Raw genomic sequence first — 20,271 nt, 5'->3', positions numbered from 1 at the left:
GGAGTAGTGGGAAAGCTACTGCAAGGGGGAGAAGCCTCAGTAGAACCTTAACAGGAAAGAATAGGAATAATCCAGAGAGTGGCAAGGAGGTGCGTACGGGGGAGGGTATGAATGGAGGAGACTGCGCATAGTGATAGGGGTTTTGGGTAAGAACAGACAAATTGGGCAAAAGCGTAGAGAAGAAAGGGGTTGTGCAAGGAACAAAGAGAAACCAAATGTTATTGGAGTGTTGAGTGTGAACAGAAAGTTGGGAAGGAGAAGCCTGGAGAGGTAGTCAAGGGCCAGATTCCAGAGAACCTTACGTACTCTGGATAGGAGCTCTAGCTAGCATCTGTCTGTTCATTTTCGAGTACATAAGGATCATTTATTCAGTTCACCAACACTGTTCAGAGCCCTGGGGATCAGCAGTGAACATGAAGATGAAGCTTCTGCCCTCCTGGGACCCAGTGTAGCAGGGGAGACAGATAATGTGGGAAGCATGATAGGAGGTGTTGGGGTCGCTTGTAAGCTGGGTGAGGGTCCAAAAGAGACTTTCCTGAAGATGCCATTTCTTAGCTGAGTTTTGACGATGAAATTATCTAGGAGCTTATTAAGTAGGGAGATCTCTAGCCTCCAACCTCAAAGAATCTTATTCATGAGATCTGGGGCAGAGAATCTGCATTTTGCACAGCATGGTAGGTGATTCAGGTGCAGGTGGATTCATCGAAGGGTTCAATTTTTTTTTTGCTTCCATTAAATGAATCTCAGATGTTGAAACTTCTCTATGTCCTGATTCAGAAGGCTCAAACCACAAACAGCCTTATTGAGATGCTGTAACACACGTGATACTTAAGAAAAACACTATTGCAATAAATTAGAGCTGTTCAACCCACATCTGGATGTCTCTTGAATGATTCAGAGGGAAACTTTGGATGGTATATGGTTAGAAGCAGTTTGGGAAGTTCGCTTTAAAATATTGAGTAATGTGAGAGCATGCTTCCACAGATGACTGAAGAATGGGTGAACAGTCCCTTCCATAATTCCTCTACTAGCTTCCATCAACTTTCTGCTTTTGTCTCCCACTGCTTTTCAAGAAAATGGGGCTCAAGTACTTAATCCTTAGGAATTTGGGCTGCGGATATCTCCAATTCCTGTGTAGAACTAGCATCTCTGCAAAATTTCCCAGATGGTAAATGATAGGTAAACAATTTAGATCTTTTTATTCCAGGAAACAGAGTAATAGAGTAGAAACAGCACAAACATTTTGTATGTGTAGTTTTATTTATTAATTTAATTTATTAAAAATTTCTATAGTGCTTTATAGTTTTCCAAAGTTTTACATACATGATTTCATATAATCCCATAATAACCCTTTTATTATTATTATTATTTTTTTATAATAGCCCCTTTTAAAAAAATCCCCAGTCCCTGTATTGCCTCTCCCCACACTGGTGACCACTGATTTGTTCTTTATAACCGTCTAGTCTGCTTCCCTTTTAGAAACAGCATAGAATTTGAACCCAACCTTCTTAGTGAGTATTTACCTGCTTTGTACCAGGCACTGTGCTAGGTGCTCACAAAACAAAAAAGAAGATCTTGTCCTTGATCTGTAGAAGCTTACAGTTGAGTACAGAAGACAGGTAATCTTAATGACGTTGTGGTAGTGAAATGACAGAGCTAACAGGATACTGTGGAATAAGAGATAAGACTTTCACTTGAGCCTGGAGTAAGGACTCACAAAAGAGATAAACCCTTAGCTGAGACTTGAAGGTTGGGTAGACATTAACTGGAATAGGAAAGTGAGGGTAGGGCGCATTTTATTTCTGTCTTTTATACTCTGTGTTTCATTTCTTTTGTGTCTAACCACAGAGTCTTTTTATGGTGTGTACACAGCAGGTTTGTGGTCTGATAGAATCACTGTTTACATATCTGTATTAACTTTTTAATTGGTTGGAATGAAAAGATCACTTATTTCTGATTTGGATGACCTAAATTGGCAGTTTACTGAGAGTTTACTAATAGATCATGTTCAAAGCAGAATACATTTATTTACAATGAACTTGCCCTTTGAGGCAATACTCAACCAATCTATTAGCTTTGCTTAAAGTCTTATCAGTGCACATTTGGTCCACTTGGTTGTTTGGGGATGCAGTTGGGTAGAGTGGATAGTCATGGTGGTAGCCTGCTTATGGACCAGTCTGACTGTGAGAGAATAGTCAGATGGCCTTGCTCAGTTCCTGAGAATCACAGTGCTCTCCCTACCCCTGCCCCTCCAGCTCCCTCTCTTATTCTTTTGATAGTTCTTAACAAATTCAACAAAACCTTTCAGATTATGATGAACCCCAAGACTCTGCTAGAAAATGCATAAGACAAAAATGATTAATATTGGAATGTTCAGATATTTTTCTCACCACCTTCCTGCCTTGCAAATAGAATCCTCAGCCCAAGTGAAGTGATTTTTTTCTTTCTCTTCCTTCAAAAATTTATTTTTGCAGAAGAGAAGCTAGGTTGATCTACTTGATAAAGTTCCTAAAGAGAAAGGGAAGAAGGGATGGAGGTCTGGGCGATGAAGGGTTGGTGGAGGAGTGTTTTACCCTGGGAGTTTTGAGGAGAGAGATCCTGGTATAACTAACTGTAGGAGAGGACTAAAATGGGCAGGAGAGTGGAAGGTGTTTTAGTAAGTGCTTTTTTTTTTTTTTTCAGATCACAGGATCACGTTCAATGAACCTGTCAGAGATTTTAGGGTGTCAGGCTACTTAGGTGAGCTGCTCCTGGGCTATAATCATCGGCAGTGTTGTAACCAACAACCCACGTGCTTCTACAACAGCCTCAGATGCACTCCAGTATCAGCATCATAGTAAGTGCTTTTATGCATTGTGTTTGAGTCCCTTTAAGTAATATGAGTAAAACGTGGGATTTCTTAATTTTTAAACTTATTTTTGGCATTGCACTGTGATTCTTTGATGTAACAGAGCTTTTAGACTAAATCACGTTATGGGTACATATGCATCCTCATATGATTCTGTAAATATAGCATCTAGGAAATTGTGGATCACTCCTTCCCAAGCCTATCTATAGGCTCCAGGTTAAGAATGTCTGTTTTGGGGTCTGGATTACAGAGATAATCTGCTAACTTGTCTTCTTATTACTACTTTTCCTTTTCTCCAATCTCTTCTGTATACTGTAGCCACACTGCTCTTAAAATATAAATTGGATAATGTTATTTTCTTGCTTAAATCCCTTTAATGGCTTCCCTATTTGTATAAGTTTTATGAGCTGAATTGTGTCCCCCTAAAATCCATATGCTGAAGCCCTCACTCCTGCTACGTCAGAATGTGACTATATTTGGGGATAGGGTCTTTAGAGAGATAATTAATTAAAATAAAGTCACTAGGGTGAACCAAAGCAATCTTGAGAAAGAACAAAGCTGGAGGTATCACATTCCAGACTCCAGACTATACTACAAAGCTACAGTAATCAAACAGTATGGAACTGGCTCAGAAACAGATACATAGATCAGTGAAACAAAATAGAGGGCCCAGGAACAAAAGCATGCACTTATGGTCAATTAATCTATGGCAAAGGAGGCAAGGATATACAGTGGAGAAAAGACAACTTCTTCAATAAATGGTGCTGGGAAAGCTGGATAGTCATGTGAGGAATATTCAAATTGGACTACTTTCTCACACCATATTAAAAAATAAACATGAAGTGGATTAAAGATTTAAATCTAAGACCTGAAACCATAAAACCAGAGAAGAAAACATAGAATACTCTATGAAATAAAGCCTAGAATTTTTTTTTTTGATCTGACTCCTAAAGCAAAGGAAACAAAAGCAAAAATAAACAAATAATTGACCATAAGTGCTTGCATAAGGACCTAATTAAACTTAAAAGCTTTTTCATGACAAAAGAAGCTATCAGCAAAATGAAAAGACAAACTACTGAATGGGAGAAAAGCTTTGCAAATGATATGACCAACAAGGAGTTAATATTCAAAATGTTTAAACAGTTCAAACAACTCATTATCAAAAAACAACCAGATTAAAAATGAGCAGAACACCTAAACAGACATTTCTACAAAGGAGACATACAGATGGCTAATAGTATATGAAAAGATTCTCAACATTGCTTAATAATTGATTATAATTTTTTATATTACATTTATATTATTATATTATATTTGCTTATAATAAGAGAAATGTAAATTAAAACCACAATGAAATACCATCTTATGACTGTCAGAATGACTGTTATTAAAAAGACCACAAATAACAAATGTTGTAGAAGATATGGAGAAAAGGGAATCCTTGTAAACTGTTAGTGGGAATGTAATTGGTGCAGTCACTATGGAAAACAGTATAAAATTTCCTCAAAAAAGCTAGAAATAGACTACCATATGATAGTAGTCTATGTATTTATTTGATCCTAGGTATATATTTAAAGAGAATGAAGACACTAATTTGAAAAGATACATGCACCCTAGTGCTCATGTTAGCACTATGTATAATACCCAAGATATGAAAGCAACCTAAGTGTCCATCAATGGATAAATGGATACAGAAGATGTAGTATATATATATAATATAATACTGCTCAGCCATAAATAAGAATGAAATTTTGCTATTTGAAACAAAAAGGATGGATCTGGAGGGTATTATGCTCAGTGAAATAAACCAGAGGGAGACAAATACTGTATGTTTTATCACTTATATGTGGAATCTAAAAAATTGGACAAATGGTAGAAACAGACTCACAGATATAGAGAACAAACTAGTGGTTATCGCTAGGGAGAGGAAAGAGAGGAGGGGCAAGATAGGGATAAGGGATTAGAGGCACAAAATACTATGTATAAAATAAATAAGCTACATGGATATATTGTATAGCACAGAGAATGTAGCCAATATTTTATAACTTTAAATTGAGCATAATATGTAAAAATTTTGAATCACTGTGTTATCACCTGAAACTCATAATATTATAAATCAACTATACCTCAGTAAAAAAAATCAAAAGGTCTTCCAATCAATGAAAAAAATATGGTATACTCATGGAGTGGAATAGTATACAGCAATGAACATTAGTGAATCAATGCTACAACAATATGAATCAATGTATGAATCAATTATACATTTATAATGTTGAATGAAAGAAGCTATACATAAAATTATACATATTACAGGAATCCATGTATGCAAAGTACAAAAACAGGCAATAATAACCCGTGGTGCTAGAAATCAAAATAATGGTTAAGATTGGGGAACAGGGAAAGGGTAGTGATTAGGAAGGACTCAAGGGGGGCTTGTGGGATGCTGACATACTTCTCTTTCTTTAGCTGGAGATGTTTCCTAAGTCTATTGATTTTTTGATGGTTTATCAAGCTATGCGCATATGATTTTTGTGTTTTTATGTTATACCTCAGCTATCATTTTATTATTGAAAAAATGCATATGCAACAATATTCATCATTGCATTATCCACATGTCAATGGATTCATCAGTTATGGTATTAGTTGAATAAATTGGGGAACATCTATGAAATGAAGAAAAATCATCAGAGTGAACCCTTTTACAATATGACTGGTGTCCTTACATGAAAAGAGTAGAACAGAGACAGATACAGGGGGAAGACCACAAGGATACAAGTAGAACCTGGTCATCTATAAGCCAAGAAGATAGGCCTCAGAAGAACCTTGTCCACAACCTTTATCTTGGACATCTTGCTTCCAGAGTTGTGAGAAAATAAATCTTGTTTTGATGTGGACCATTTTTAAAGTCTTTACTGAATTTGTTACAATACCGCTTCTGTTTCATGTTTTGGTTTTTTGGCCCGGACACATGTGGGATCTTATCTCCCTCACCAGGAATCAAACTTGCATCCCCTGCATTGGAAGGCAAAGTCTTAACCACTGGACCACCAGGGAAGTTCCAAATTTCTGTTTTTATTTTTTGAGCCATCAAGTCTATGGTACTTTGTTATGACAGTGCTGGTAAACCAATATAGCAAGTAAAATGCAAACATTTTATTGTGTCTTACAAAGCTCATGATTTGATCCTGCCTAAATTTCTGCTGCTCTTTAAACTCTAGGCATCATGGTCTTTTAGAAATTCCTTGATGACAGACTTTTTTTTTTAATGTACTGAGTCTTCGTGCTCATTGTTCCCTGTGTCTGAAGTTAATGTTCCCTTATTACTTTCACCTCTTTGGACAGCTAGCTCATTTTCATCCTTCATGGCTCAGTTTAATTGTTACCTCTGTCTCTACCCTCCTTCCCATTTATGTATGTACCTACATATATATTTTACTTTTGTTTTCTCTCCCAATACATAACACTGCTGTTGTTGTTGTTTAGTTGCTAAGTTGTGTCTGAATCTTTGTGACCCCATGAACTGCAGTATGCCAGGCTTCTCTGTCCATCTCTATCTCCCTGAGTTTGCTCAAACTCATGTCCATTGAGTCAGTGATACCATCCAACCATTTCATCCTCTGTCACTCCCTTCTTCTCTTGCCTTCAATTTTCCCCAGCATCAGGATCTTTTCCAATGAGTCAGCTCCTTGCATCAGGTGGCCCAAGTATTAGAGCTTCAGCTTCAGCATCAGTCCACCCAATGAATATTCACGGTTTATTTCCTTTAGGATTGACTGGTTGGATCTCCTTGCAGTCTAAGGGTCTTCTCCAGCACCAAAGTCGAAAGTGTCAATTCTTCAGCACTCAGCTTTCTTTGTGGTCCAACTCTCACACCTATACATGACTACTGGAAAAACCATAGCTTTCACTATCTGGACTTTTGACAGCAGAGTGACAGCTCTGCTTACTGTGTAGGTTTGACATAGCTGTTCTTCCAAGGAGCAAGCATCTTTTAATTTTATGGCTGCAGTCACTGTCTGCATTGATTTTGGAGCCCAAGAAAATGAAATCTGACACTGTTTCCACATTTCCCCCATCTATTTGCCATGAATTGGTAGGACTGGATGCCATGATCTTAGTTTTTTGAATGTTGAGTTTTAAGACAGCTTTTTCATTCTCTTTCACCTTCATTAAGAAACTCTTTAGTTCCTCTTCATTTTCTGCCATTAAAGTGGTATCATCTGTGTATCTGAGGTTGTTGATATTTCTCCCTGCAATCTTGATTCCAGCTTGTGATTCATCCAGCCTGGCATTTCTCATGATGTACTCTGCATATAAGTTAAATAAGCAGGGTGACAAAATACGGTCTTGATGTATTCCTTTCCCAGATTTGAACCAGTCTGTTGTTCCATGTCTGGTTCTAACTGTTGCTTCTTGTCCTGCATACAGGTTTCTCAAGAGGCAGGTAAAGAGGTCTGGTATTCCCATCTCTTTAGGAATATTCCAGTTTGTTGTGATCTACACAACAAATAGCTTGCAATTATTTTGTCTCACTGGACTGCTAGCACCATGGAGGCAAGGACTCATTTGGTCTTGTTCACCCTTTTATTTCCAGACCAGATCATAGGTTTTAACAAATAATGAATGAGTGAGTATGATCATTTTTTAAGGTCATCTTTGTTTTGACCATTCCCATCCTTCCACTGAAACAGCTTTTGCTAATGTTACCAATCACCTCCTTGTTCTAAATCCAGTGCACAATCCAACCACTCACCCTACTTGACCTCATCCTTCTCCTGGTTTTTAAATGTAGGAATTCATCAAAACTTTATCCTAGGCTCCCCCTTCTTATCTGATGTTCTGGTTTTTCCAAAATGCAGATAAATCATCGCCCATATAAATGTTTATAGCCTAGACTTTTGTTGAAGTTTCAGATGCTGGAGGAGCTTACACTTGAACATATCTAAGTCAAAATTTATGATCTTCCTTCCAAAACCTGCTTCTCCCTCAGTGTTTATTGTTTCAGGGATTGCACCACAATTCAAACAGCTGTGGAAGCCACCTCACCCCTGTTTCTAGTCTATGGTTAAAGCCCTGTTTGATCTTGCTGCCTGAATATCTCTAAAATTTCCTCGTATATCTCTCCATCTTTACTACTGTCATCAAGCCTAAGCCAGCACGTTCTCTTGCCTGCACTGTTACTGCAATAGTCTGCAACGGGTCTCCCTGTATTAACTCTTGCCTGTGCCTGTCTGTTTTACATGCTACATCCTGAACTATCATTTCAAAACCACAGATTTAATCATGTTATTTTTCTGCTTACAACCATTTAATGGCTTGCTCCTGCTCTTAGAATAACAACTGAAATCATTAACAGGGCTTCAGAGCCTACATGTCTTTTTTCTGCTACCTCATCCTGAATCTCTTCCTTTCATCTCCCTTCCAGTCACATGTGTTTTCATCATTCCTGAAATGGCTCTTACTTCCCCTTTCCTCAGGTCTTTTGTGCTGTGTGCTCCCGTGCACTTGTGCACACCACATCCCACTTTACCCTGTGTCATCTAAAACACTTCAACTTGTCCTTCAGATCTTTGCTCATCAGGTCAACTTCTTAAATGTATTTTTCGGTGCCCTGAATGCAGTTTGTAATGATATTTGGGTGATTAGACAAAGCACCCATATGGTTAGGACAGGACAGAATATTATACAGTGACAAATAACCTCAAATTTCAGTGGCTTAATATAATAAAAATGTAGTTATCCTCTATGCTATGTTTAGCAAGGGAAGCTCCACTTCCCATTGTCACTTAAGAACCCAGGATGATGGAGGTCCTATCAACAAGTGTTCCATTATCACCTTGTCAGAGGGAAGAGAATGTGGGGACAGGAGCCGTGACTTACAAGTTTAGCCCAAGAGGGACATCAGTCCATCCTATTCATGTGTTGGCCAAAGGAAGTCGTATGGGCATGCCTAATCAAGGCAAATATAGTATAGTCCCACCATGTATTTGGAAAGAGGAAAGCTGCAAATATTTCATAAGCAGTACTGGTGACTCTGTACTACAGCAACCCTCCAGATACACAGGAGGAGGTTTCCATGAATCAAGTTGTTTTTGTTTTTTCCCTCTGAGCTCTGGACAGCCTGTCTAGACTCTGAGTTCTGTAAGGACAGGGGCTGTGACTCTCTCGGTCATTTCTGTATTCCCACTGCAGAGCATCTGACACACAGTAGGCTGCTCCTAAACATTGAGTGAACAAATGAATATGAGCAGTCATTGACTGATTATTGTGTTAAGTCCTTCTTAGGTATTGCCTCCTTTACTCCTTATGATGTGCCTCAATACAGGTTTTATTATTTTATAAATGTGCAAGCAGTTTCCCACTAGCTATTTTACACATGGTGGTGTGTATATATCAATGCTACTCTCTCAGTTCATCCCACCCTCTCCTTCCCCTGCTGTGTCCACAAGTTCATTCTCTATGTTGGCGTCTCCATTCCTTCCCTTCAGATAGGTTCATCAGTAGCATTTTTCTAGATTCCATATATATGCATTAATATATGATATTTGTTTCCCCTTGTGAATTACTTCACTCTAACAGGCTCTCAATTCATCCACCTCACTAGAACTGACTGGGATTCATTCCTTTTTATGTCCGAGTAATATTCCATTGTATATGTGTACCACAACTTCTTTATCTACTCATCTGTTGATGGAAACCTAGGTTGCTTCCATGTCCTAGCTATTGTAAATAGTGTTGTGGTGAATATTGGGGTTCATGTGTCTTTTTCTGTATTGATAAGATTTTAACTAATCCCCTTTTTTAGATGATTGGTTTCCATTTAAATTGGAAATGTAATCCAGATTCTACAACAAGCAAATTAAAATGAACATTCCTTCTCTTTCCAGAGATCAGGTTTGGAGGAAGGAGATGAGAAAAATACGCTTATCTAAAGTCTTACTGAACCATATTTATTGTTACTGAATGGACATCCCTTGACGTTTTTGAGTTGGAACTGTCAGGGAGAATTAGGTGAATGCCTGAAGGGAGCAAGATGGAGCAGGTCTAAGTTCTTCGCCAGCCAAATGTGCTCACCCACAACTTACATGGGCCAGCCTTCTGGAAACCCCAACCTTCAGTTTCTCCATAAAACACTTTTGTTCACTGATAAGTATCTTCAAGAGAGGAAGTCTAACACTTGGTTACCTGCTCTCTTGTGATACCTGTCAGTTTGCCTGTTTTCTTGGATTAACTGAAAGACAAAAATGCTGCTGATGGCTGCTGATTGGGCTGGTCGTTCTGTTGTTCAGTTGCTCCAGTTATGTCCGATGCTGTGTGACCCCATGGACTGTAGCTCGCCAGGTTCCTCTGTCCATGGGATCCTGTAGGCAAGAATATTGGAGTGGGTGGCTATTTCCTTCTCTCGGGGATCTTCCCAACTCAGGAATTGAACCTGCATCTCCTGCATTGGCAGGCGGATTCTTTACCACTGGTTACCTGCTCTCCTGTGGTATGTGTCAGTTTGCCTATTCTCTTGGATTAACTGAAAGACAAACTGCTGCTGATGGCTGCTGACAGGGCTGATCATTATAAAAACCCCTATTTCATCTCATTTCATTACTCAATTCCAATGATGCATCTATAGCCTTGCTGTTAGGTACTTACTGCACCTTAGTAAATCTTAATGCTCAGCAGAATACAGTGTGATGAAGACAGAGGGGATAAATACCTGTTCTTTTATTTGTCTTGCCTAAAAAGACCACAATTTAAGAAATGATAAGGTAGGCTCTTTGGAAATAAGTTGATTTCCTAAACTGAACTAATACTGAGCAATTCAGTGCAGTAAAAGAAAAAAAAATCAGCTATCATGTCACTTTACTTTTTTAAAAAATCTTGTCATTTTAAATGTTCTATTTATTCTCAGGATGAGAGGTTTGTTTAATAGCTTTCAATGTGAGAGTATCCTTAGAATTTTGCTCATGATTATGTGGGCTATTAGTATTACATGGCACATGTATCCTGTCACTAGGGCATGAAATTCTTTTAGTTCCTGGCATTTATTTGCTATTAGAGGTATTTGATTAGACCAATAATAAACTCATATCTCCTTGTGTTATAAGGAACTGTTTTCTTGTTTCCCTTTCCCATGTGATTGGGAGATTGAGGGCAAAACTTATATCTTCTGAATATTCCAGTTAATTTAAAATTGTAACTCAAAATGCTTAATTGCAACTAGGACTCTATTGTTGGATAAAAATGATGCAGTGGGTTTGGGGATTAACCCAGTTAGAGATGCTGGCCTTAGCTGAAGTCGGCCTTTTCCCTGGCCCAAGTGCTCCAGTCCTTCATTGCACACTCTGTGATGGGCCCTGGGCCATCGTCACTCTGACTCTCCAGCTTTGCTCAGGTGTGTTGGGGATATCAGGCAAGGTCCCAAGCAAAGGTCTTTATTCACAGTTCCAGCTTTATTCACAGCTCACACCTCCCCAAACCCTTGGAATTTCCCAAGCAATAGAGCAATGGGATAATATTTGGTCTCTTGTCCCAGTTCCTGAAAATGATTCAGGGAAGGTGACTTTTGGGTTCTATGCAAGGGCAGGTGCTTTCCTGATGGCTCAGATGGTAAAGAATCTGCTTGCTTGCAATGTGGGAGATCTGGGTTCAGTCCCTGGGTCAGGAAGATCCCCTGGAGAAGGGAATGGCAAACCATTCTAGTATTCTTGCCTAGAGAATTCCATGGACAGAGGCTGCGGTCCATGGAGTTGCAAAGAGTAGGACATGGCTGTTTGGAACCTTGCCTGATACATGTGTACCTTCATTTGGCTGTTGATTCATAACTTTTAATATCCTTTTATAATAAATCAGTAATCTGGTGTGCAAATGGGTTTTCTTGAGTTCCATGAGCTGTTCTAGCAAATTAATTGAATCAGAGAAGGGGGTTCATGGCAATCTGATTTGTAGCCAGTTGATCATCAGAAGTACAGGTAATAATCTGGACTTGAAATTGGTGTCTGAAGTGGAGGATGGTTTTGTGGAACTGAGTCTTTACCTGTGGAATCTGATTCTATCTTCAAATAGTGTCAGAATTGAGTTGACTTCTCAGACACCTGGTGGAACCTGAGAATTGCTTGTTGGTGTGGGGAAGCCTCCACACACACACACGTTGGAATTTGGTCTGGGAACCCCTTTTCAGTGCCAAATATATGCTTGGTGAATGAACAAGTAAGGGTGTGTGTGAATGCCTTAAATACCTCTTGTGCTGATTTTTCAAATTTCCCATCACAACAGTTCCTCCTTTGGGATTTAAGCATTATTTACAAAGACCTAAATGAAAACCCCTTACAGGAGAGAGACATCATTGCTTTTTTGTATCAGTTTGGAGGACAGATCTTATACAAATTGATTCAACTTGGAACAGAAACAATTTAGTGGCAGAAAGGAGGATGGAGGATTACAGAGGCCCAAACCAGGGATCCTTCCTCAGGGTGCCAAGCTAGGATGGCCTGCTGGTGGGGCCTCTGGGTGACTAGGGGTCAGTAGGAGGGCCCTGAGCTCTATGGAAGTTTATGATATTGTTGAAAAAAGGAGAGCTAAAGAGGTCAGGCCCAACCCAGGGATCAAACCCAGGTCTCCCACATTGCAGGCAGATTCTTTACCAGCGGAGCCATAAGGGGGAGCAGAGAGGATGGGAGGGGGTTGCCAAAGGCCAATAACTGGCTTTAAGATTTTGTGTGGGGAGACCTGTCTATCCTGCCCACAGCAAAGCTTGTATCTAATGAAATCGTGAGTGTGCTAAAAACAGACTGACTAAATACAGGGTCACTCGGAAGCCCGTGAAGATCCCAACCCCTAACTTACCCTCTGTCTTAGGAGTGTTTATAAAGCAAGATCAAGGTCATGTTGAACATAATGAATCAAACAAAACAGAAAACAGAAAATACCCATAGTTAAATTGCTAGTTGACTGGGAACTCATAAAAGCTTGTTTGCTGAATGTGGAACATATCTGATAAGCAAAATATTAACAGTATTAACAGCTTGCACATAGCACTTCATCAGTGTTTATTTTTATAATTTTGTTTTTGGCTGTTCTCTAGTTGAACAGACTTTTCTCTAGTTGTAGCAAGAGGGGGCTTCTCACTGCAGTGGCTTCTCTTGCGGCTTCTCTAGGGCACGTGGGCTTCAGTAGTTGTGACAAATGGGCTCAGTAATTGTGGCTCCTAGATTCCAGAGCACAAGCTCAGTAGTTGTGGTACACAGGTTTAGTTGCTCTGCGGCATGTGGGATATTTCTGTATCAGGGATTGAACCCTTGTCTCCTGCATTGGCAGGTGAATTCTTTACTGCTAAGGTACCAGGGAAGCACCACACTTCATCATTTATAAGGCACCTTCCTGTACATCTTTTTAGTATTCCAATAAAGCAGGTAATTCAGTTGTTATCCCCCATATACAGATAGGGACACTAAAGCTTGAAGCATTAACTTGACACGTACTTGCTTATGTGGCTGGTGAGTGGTGGAGGTTAAGACCAGACTGCATTTGAGGTCCATGTGTTCTTTTGTGCCAACCTGCCTGGAACATTTTCCAGGAGAGCAGCGCAGGTTTAATTGCCCAGGGCCTTATTACCTTGCCATGTTGACCCAAACACTTGTAGGATAATTGCTTGTGTTCAGTTTTGAACTTGGTAAAGCTGTTTAAATAAAGGTGGTGAAAGTTTGGGCTGATAGAGAGTAAGATTATTATGGTTCCTCTTTCTTGAATCTGGTGTTCATTAAGGTTTTCCTGGCCATAGCTGAAGTTATGATATTTACACAATGTATTAGTGTGGGGTTGGAAGCATATTAGTGCTGAGAGGTATTTATACAGCTTGCAAGAATTTGGAACCCTACTGATGTCTTGACCATGTTGTGTTTCTTGGAAAGAGAAGTTGCTCATGGAAGTGTGTGGTACCCTTAGGTTGAAACTTGATTGTTTCCAGCAGGCACTTTAGGGTACCCCACAAATCATGTGGGGGAAGGGAGTCCTTAACCATGACCTCAGTATAGGGTCAGCTCTGCTTACTTTGAGTAATTATTATTATAATTAATTATTAATAATGGATGCCACTTATTGAGTGCCATCTTTGCCAGGCACAGTGTTGCCCACCATATATACATTATCTTTAATCTGAAAACCATCAGATAAAACAGGCATTGCGATCTCTATTTTATCAGTAGTGGGACCAGAGAGGCTAAATATATAGATTCTAAAATTAAGATGGTTTAAATTTGGTCAGTTTCACTCTTGTCTATGAAATGTTAGTGATGGATGATCCTATAAAGAGTTAGACATATACTGAATTTTATTAATTCTTGTACACTGTGGATGAAAAAGAGCTTTCCTAGTGAATGTGTCTAATTGTGGGACTTCTCTGAGCATGTTATTGTATCTCAAGCCTTTTGCTCCAGAGGTGATGGGTATGTGTCTAGCTACACCTGGAGTCTTTTCTTTCGTGGGGGGAAAACAGGACAGTCCTATGCAATTCTCGCCTTATAAGTGTCCCCTTGAACATCCCCCCCCACCACCCCGGTTTTGATTAGTTGAACTTCTCATGAACTTCTCATTACTTCCCAGTTCAGTCACTCAGTCATGTCCGACTCTTTGCGACCTCATGGGCTGCAGCACACCAGGCTTCCCTGCCCATCACCAACTCCTGGAGCTTGCACAAACTCATGTCCATCGAGTTGGTGATGCCATCCAACCATCTCATCCTCTGTCGTCCCTTCTCCTCCTGCCCTTAATCTTTCCCGGCATCAGGATTTTTTCCAATGTGTCTGTTCTTTGCATCAGGTAGCCAAAGTATTGGAGTTTCAGCTTCAGCATCAGTCCTTCCAATGAATATTCATCACTTCTGGATCAGTGAATTCAAAGGGTTCATGCTTCTGCTAAAGGTAGATGTAGACCCAAACAATGTATTTACCTTAGAGAATACCTATCAGGTAGGCATACTGGCTCTTTAAGTTAGTGTCTTAGAGTTGTTTGCAGTAACTGCTATCCTGATCTCCTGTATGAGTAATTTATCTCAGGAAGTGGCTTGAGCCTCTGGGAATATCTGGCTCCTTACAGCATCAACACAGCTGGGCTTAGGAAATATTGTGTTGGTGAGGCTGCTGTGGTGGAGTGGACTTGACTTGGAATTGGAAGGCTGAGCTAGGGCTCCAGCTTTACCAGCTAACTGGCTATACAACTTTGGCAAGCTCACCTATCTTATTAGTGCTCAGTTTGTGTAATTTGAATTTTCATATAAAATCCAAGTTTCAGCTGCTTGAATGATGGGCCATAAATCCTCTGGTGATCTGGAATGACCCTTAAAACACATCTGTGTAAAATATCTTGATTTCCTAACATATGTGATATGAACATGTCATCACCAGTATTTTTATGAGTAATTTTCTTTTTTTGGTGAAGGGGATGGGAGAGCTTAGGTTTCTCCTGATGCAAGTTACTATGAAGCCTGCTTCTCTCTTGTCCCTCAAAAAAAATCATCAAAACTACACTGATGCCAAACACTCACGAATGCTGGGGGAGAGCAGTGGACAGGGTGTGTGGGGTCACTCCATCCCAATGGAGAAGCAAACAGCTTAAAATGGAATGTTAGCCATCATTATGGTCAAATTCTCAGTGGCTCAGGCCGCTCTTTCTTGTAGCATCTTCTTCCTTATCCTACAACATGCTTAGTCACTTCACTTGTGTCTGACTCTTGAGACCCTATGGACTGTAGCCCACCAGGATCCTCTGTCCATGGGATTCTTCAGGCAAGAATACTGGAGTGGATTGCCATGCCCTCCTCCATGGGATCTTCCCAACCCAGGGATTGAACCAGCATTTCCTGCCTTGGCAGACTGATTCTTTACCTCTGAGTCACCAGGGAAGTCCCCACAACAGAGCAGCCCAAATCTGTGTCCACCCCTTCTTACAGGGGAATACTAAACATTTGTCAGTTTATTATAAAGGGTAATTTCACTTTTTTCTATTTAAACCTCTCCCATTTGCGATCTTCCCCAGGTGAAGCTTACCTTAAAAATCAGACAAGTTCATTAAGGTTTTTCCCGTTGGACATGACTGAAGAGATTTAGCAGCAGTGTCAGTGGAGAAAGAGACTAGAGCATGGAAAACTTTTTTTGTCAGTTTGTTTTCATAGCTATCAGTTCACTCTGTGAATATATTCACCTTGGTCTCCCACAGCAGGCAGAATGATTGTTCTACACACGGGTTAGATTATGTCTCCTTTTCTCAAACCTTTTCACTGTAAAATTCAAAGCTCCTAGTGTGGCCTTCAGGGCCCAAAGTGCGGCTGCCCCAGGTTCCCTCTCTGAGTGGCCATGGCCTTTCCTCTCTGTGGTCCCCCCCACAGCAGCTTCTAGGGACCAGCCAGACTCCATACACCTCAGGGCCTTTGCAGTTCCCCGAAACCAGCCCACAGCTTCCCCTAGCTTCTTTCGGCCTCTGGTTAAATGTATCAGACTCAGGAAGGCCTTCTGTGGCTGCCGTGTAAAACTGCACCCCTCCACTGTTCCTCTGGGCTTCCGGGGTGGCTCAGATGGTAAAGAATCCACCTGCAATGTAGGAGACCTGGGTTCGAGCCCTGGGTCAGGAAGATCCCCTGGAGAAGGAAATGGCAACCCACTCCAGTATTCTTGCCTGAAGAATTCCATGGACAGAGGAGCCTGGCAGGCTACAGCCCATGGGGTCACAGAGAGTTGGACAGGACTGAGCAACTAACACACTTCACTGTTCCTCTAACCTAACGTGTTATTGTTAAATCATTTCTAAAGTGTTATTATTAAATCATTTGCATAATTATATGGTTAATTTCTGTTTCCCTGCACTAGAATGAAAGCCCCAAGAGTACAGTTTTGTTACTTTCTCCTGGCTTATTGCTCTTTCCACATCTCCTGGTAACAGTGTGTTGCACTTGGTAAGCTCTTGATACATATTAACTGAATGAATGTATTTAGCCAACAGATATTTCTTGAGTACCTACCTGTGCCAGAGCTTGTGATATCAATCTTTGCAGATTATACTGTGAGAATTAGTTATTCAAAGATCCTTCCTTAAAGGCAGTGTTCCCAAATGGAAAGCATTATTACTTTAAATTCCCCAGCTCCTCTTTCTTTTTCTCTTGACTTTTAGGATCCCAACGGGCCCATTGTTCTATATCAGGAATTCATAAACTTTTTCTGTAAAGCGCCAGATGGTAAATATTTTAGGTTTTGTGGGCCATACCATCTCTGTCTCAACTCTTCCACTGGGCTGTTGCAGCAGGAATAAGCCATAAGCAAGAGGTGAGGAATGAGCGTGACTATTTCCAGGAAAACTTTGGCCCATAGTTTGCTAATCTCTGCTGAAAAGAAAAAGCTCTTTCACAAACCAACCCAAAACTTGTTAGGGCACAGTGTGATACCTTTCTTATGGTAATTGTCATTTTAGGGGATCCTGAGAGAGAAGGCTTCATTTAATACAAACCTGGGGCTTCTGTGGTGGCTCAGATGGTTAAGAATCTACCTGCAATGTGGGAGACCTGGGTTCCATCTCTGGGCCGGGAAGATCCCCTGGAGGAGAAAATGGCAACCAACTCCAGTGTTCTAGCTTGGGAAATCCTGTGAACAGAGGAATCTGGTGGGCTACAGTCCATGGGGTTGCAAAGAGTTGGACACAACTGAGTGACTTTCACTCAACCAAATCATTCTAACTTCCATTAAGTTCAAAGTGGTGTGAAAAATAAGGTGGCTTAGATGGTAAAGAATCCACTTGCAATGTGGGAGACCTGGGTTCGATCCCTGGGTTGGGAAAATCCCCTGGAGGAGGGCATGACAGAGGAGCCTGGTGGGCTACAGTCCATGGGGTTGCAAAGAGTCAGACAAGACTGAGTGACAAAGCACACAAGTTCAAAGTGGTGTGAAAAATAAATGTTCTTTCACGATAGGTTTAACACATTTACTAGTGATGATCTGTGTCATCTGAAAATTATAGGACCTCACTTGCCAGAATTGTTGTACATCTTGTAGGCAGTATATTTCTAAAGACACACCTGGATTACCACTGGTGCTGGGAAGCTGTATCTCAGGTTCAAGTTTCAAATTGCCTTATGGTTTGTTTTTTCTTGGCTTTATTTATCATCAAAACTGTCTTTTGTGAGTGTACTTGATGACACTGCTGAATTTCTGGATCTACAGACTGTCTCCAATCTTTGTAGCCATAGGAGAAATTTTATCAATTGAATTTTAGGTTATGGGCAAGTCAGTGTGTTCCATATGTTCACTGTCTTATGCCAACTCTGTTAATTTGAAACATACTGATATCTGGCAGGGCCAGAATGGAATTTTGATTAGTCATTATGTAGGTGTATATGTGTAGCATTTCTTTTGCAAAAAATTACTAAGGGGAAAAAGAGCTGATGAGTCAAAGTATTTCATAAAACCAAATTTCCACATATAGATGACAGAAAAATGTGCCTCATTAGTAAGATGCTGTTGTATTCTTGTAACCAAAATTAAAAACATATTTAGGAAACATTCCATCACTTTTTCAAGATTCCAAGTTCAGTATGGACTATGCATTACTTAAAAAAATTTAGCGTTTATTCTTCTTGAGTTATAATCAGCTTATAAAATGAAATTTCACAGTGGAACATTGAATGGTAATGTCATGCCACTGTATATTTTTAGTTTATTTCATTTGATACAGAATGGATTTTATACTGAGTGAAAGCACATTCAGAAGCTCACATCTAGTAAGAAGCAGAGACTAGAAAGGCTGTACAGAGGTGGGTGGCCAGGAAATCAGAGTAGAAACACCCTGGGCTCACCTCCTCCACTGGGCATAGCAAATTACAACTATTTACAGGGCAACTATCCATGAGAACGACCTGAAGGCTAGCAGGAAAGATTTTCCGCAATTAAAGATACAAAGAAGGATTAACAATGAGATCTGTAGAAAGGACAGAGACACACTGTAGTCAAGACCCACACCCCTGGGGTGGATGATCCACAAATGGGAGGGTAATCCCAATTGTAAAGGTTTTCCTCAAGAAGTGAGGGGTCTGAGCCCCACATTGGCTGGCCCAGCCTGGGGTTTCTGCTCTGGGATGATAAGCCCCCAGAATACCTGGCTTTGAATTCCTCCAGGGATTGCAAACGGGAGAGCCAGGTGGCTATAGGAAACAGACTCTGATCACAAAGAGCACACACAAAATCTCTCATGCTCTGAGATACCAAGGCAGAGGCAGGGATTAGAAAGGAGCCTGGGTCAAACTGACTTGCTGATCTTGGATAACCTCCTGGAGTGGCAGGAGGCAACTAGGACTCCCTTTGTGGATACAGACTCTGGCAGGAACCATTTTTGGGAGCTCATTCTACCACGAGGACACTAGTGGTAACAAACTGCATTTTGGAGGCTTCCTTCTGGTCTATTAGCACCTGGGGCTTACTCACCCAGCAGCCGGCAGGAGCCAGCCATCCCCTGCTCCACCCCTTGTAAGGGCTGCATGGCCAGCAACCGCAGGGACCCTAGCTTGCCCACTAGTAGTCTGGCACCTGCCCTGGCCCCATCCACCACCTACCAGGCATGCTGCCAACTCACTGGGACCTGGCCCAATCCACCGGCAAGCCAGCACCAGCCTCAGGCTCCCGGAGCTGCACAGACAGTGGTGCTGGGTCCTGGCCCCGCCCACCAGTGGACTGGTAGCAAACTGGGCCAGGCAGTAGCCCCACCTATCAGCATATCCACAGTGGTTGACTGACCACAGCAGAAGGGACAACACAGCCCAGAGAGGGGCACCCTACTGCACATGCGGTTCTGATGGCCGGAGTGGAGTGTGCCACCAGGCCCCCATAAAGAATTTGCTCCATGTATCTAAGATCATGTATATATATACACACTTCAAATAGGAGTTTATCCATCAGACTGATTACTTGCCACATCTCAAATTGCTTTTATTTCTTCCTTCTCCTTCCTTTTTTCCTACTTCTCCTTTCTCCTCATTTTCACTTGAATCTATTATATATTTTTTTAAAAAGTACCATTAGACAAATATTTAGTTTTAAAATGAGTTTTATGTAATAAGACAATTCACATAATGTGGACATTAAATGCAAAGCCAAATTGTTTGGTTAGCATGAATGCATGCTCTTCCCGTTTCTAGAATAAGATGTATTTACGTAAAACCCTGATTGTTTTTCCTTTTAAAATCCAAGTTAGCTCAATTATGTTAGTATCAGCAGATGGATTTAATTTGTGTGATTTTTCACTTTGGACCACCTCATGTGTTTTTCTGGGAGCCAAAAATGAGAGTGATCTCATAGAAGGGATTGCATAAATGATACTTATTAGGGTTATTTAAGAACCTGAGTGGACATGCCCCATTGATATTAGAAACTAAGCAATAATTTAACATTATCAAAAAC

At 40.6% G+C, this 20,271-nt stretch overlaps 1 non-coding gene across 1 annotated transcript; it reads right to left on the bottom strand.

Annotated features, from left to right (window-relative positions):
- Positions 1-2,678: 2,678 nt before the first annotated feature.
- Positions 2,679-2,844, bottom strand: LOC122678616. The gene has a single exon (XR_006336265.1).
- Positions 2,845-20,271: the final 17,427 nt, after the last annotated feature.

This window comes from Cervus elaphus, chromosome 20 (genome assembly GCF_910594005.1).
Source record: "Cervus elaphus chromosome 20, mCerEla1.1, whole genome shotgun sequence".
Classification (NCBI taxonomy): domain Eukaryota; kingdom Metazoa; phylum Chordata; class Mammalia; order Artiodactyla; family Cervidae; genus Cervus; species Cervus elaphus.
Note: the sequence above shows the minus strand (reverse complement) of the source record. Positions and strands in the feature narration are given on the sequence as shown.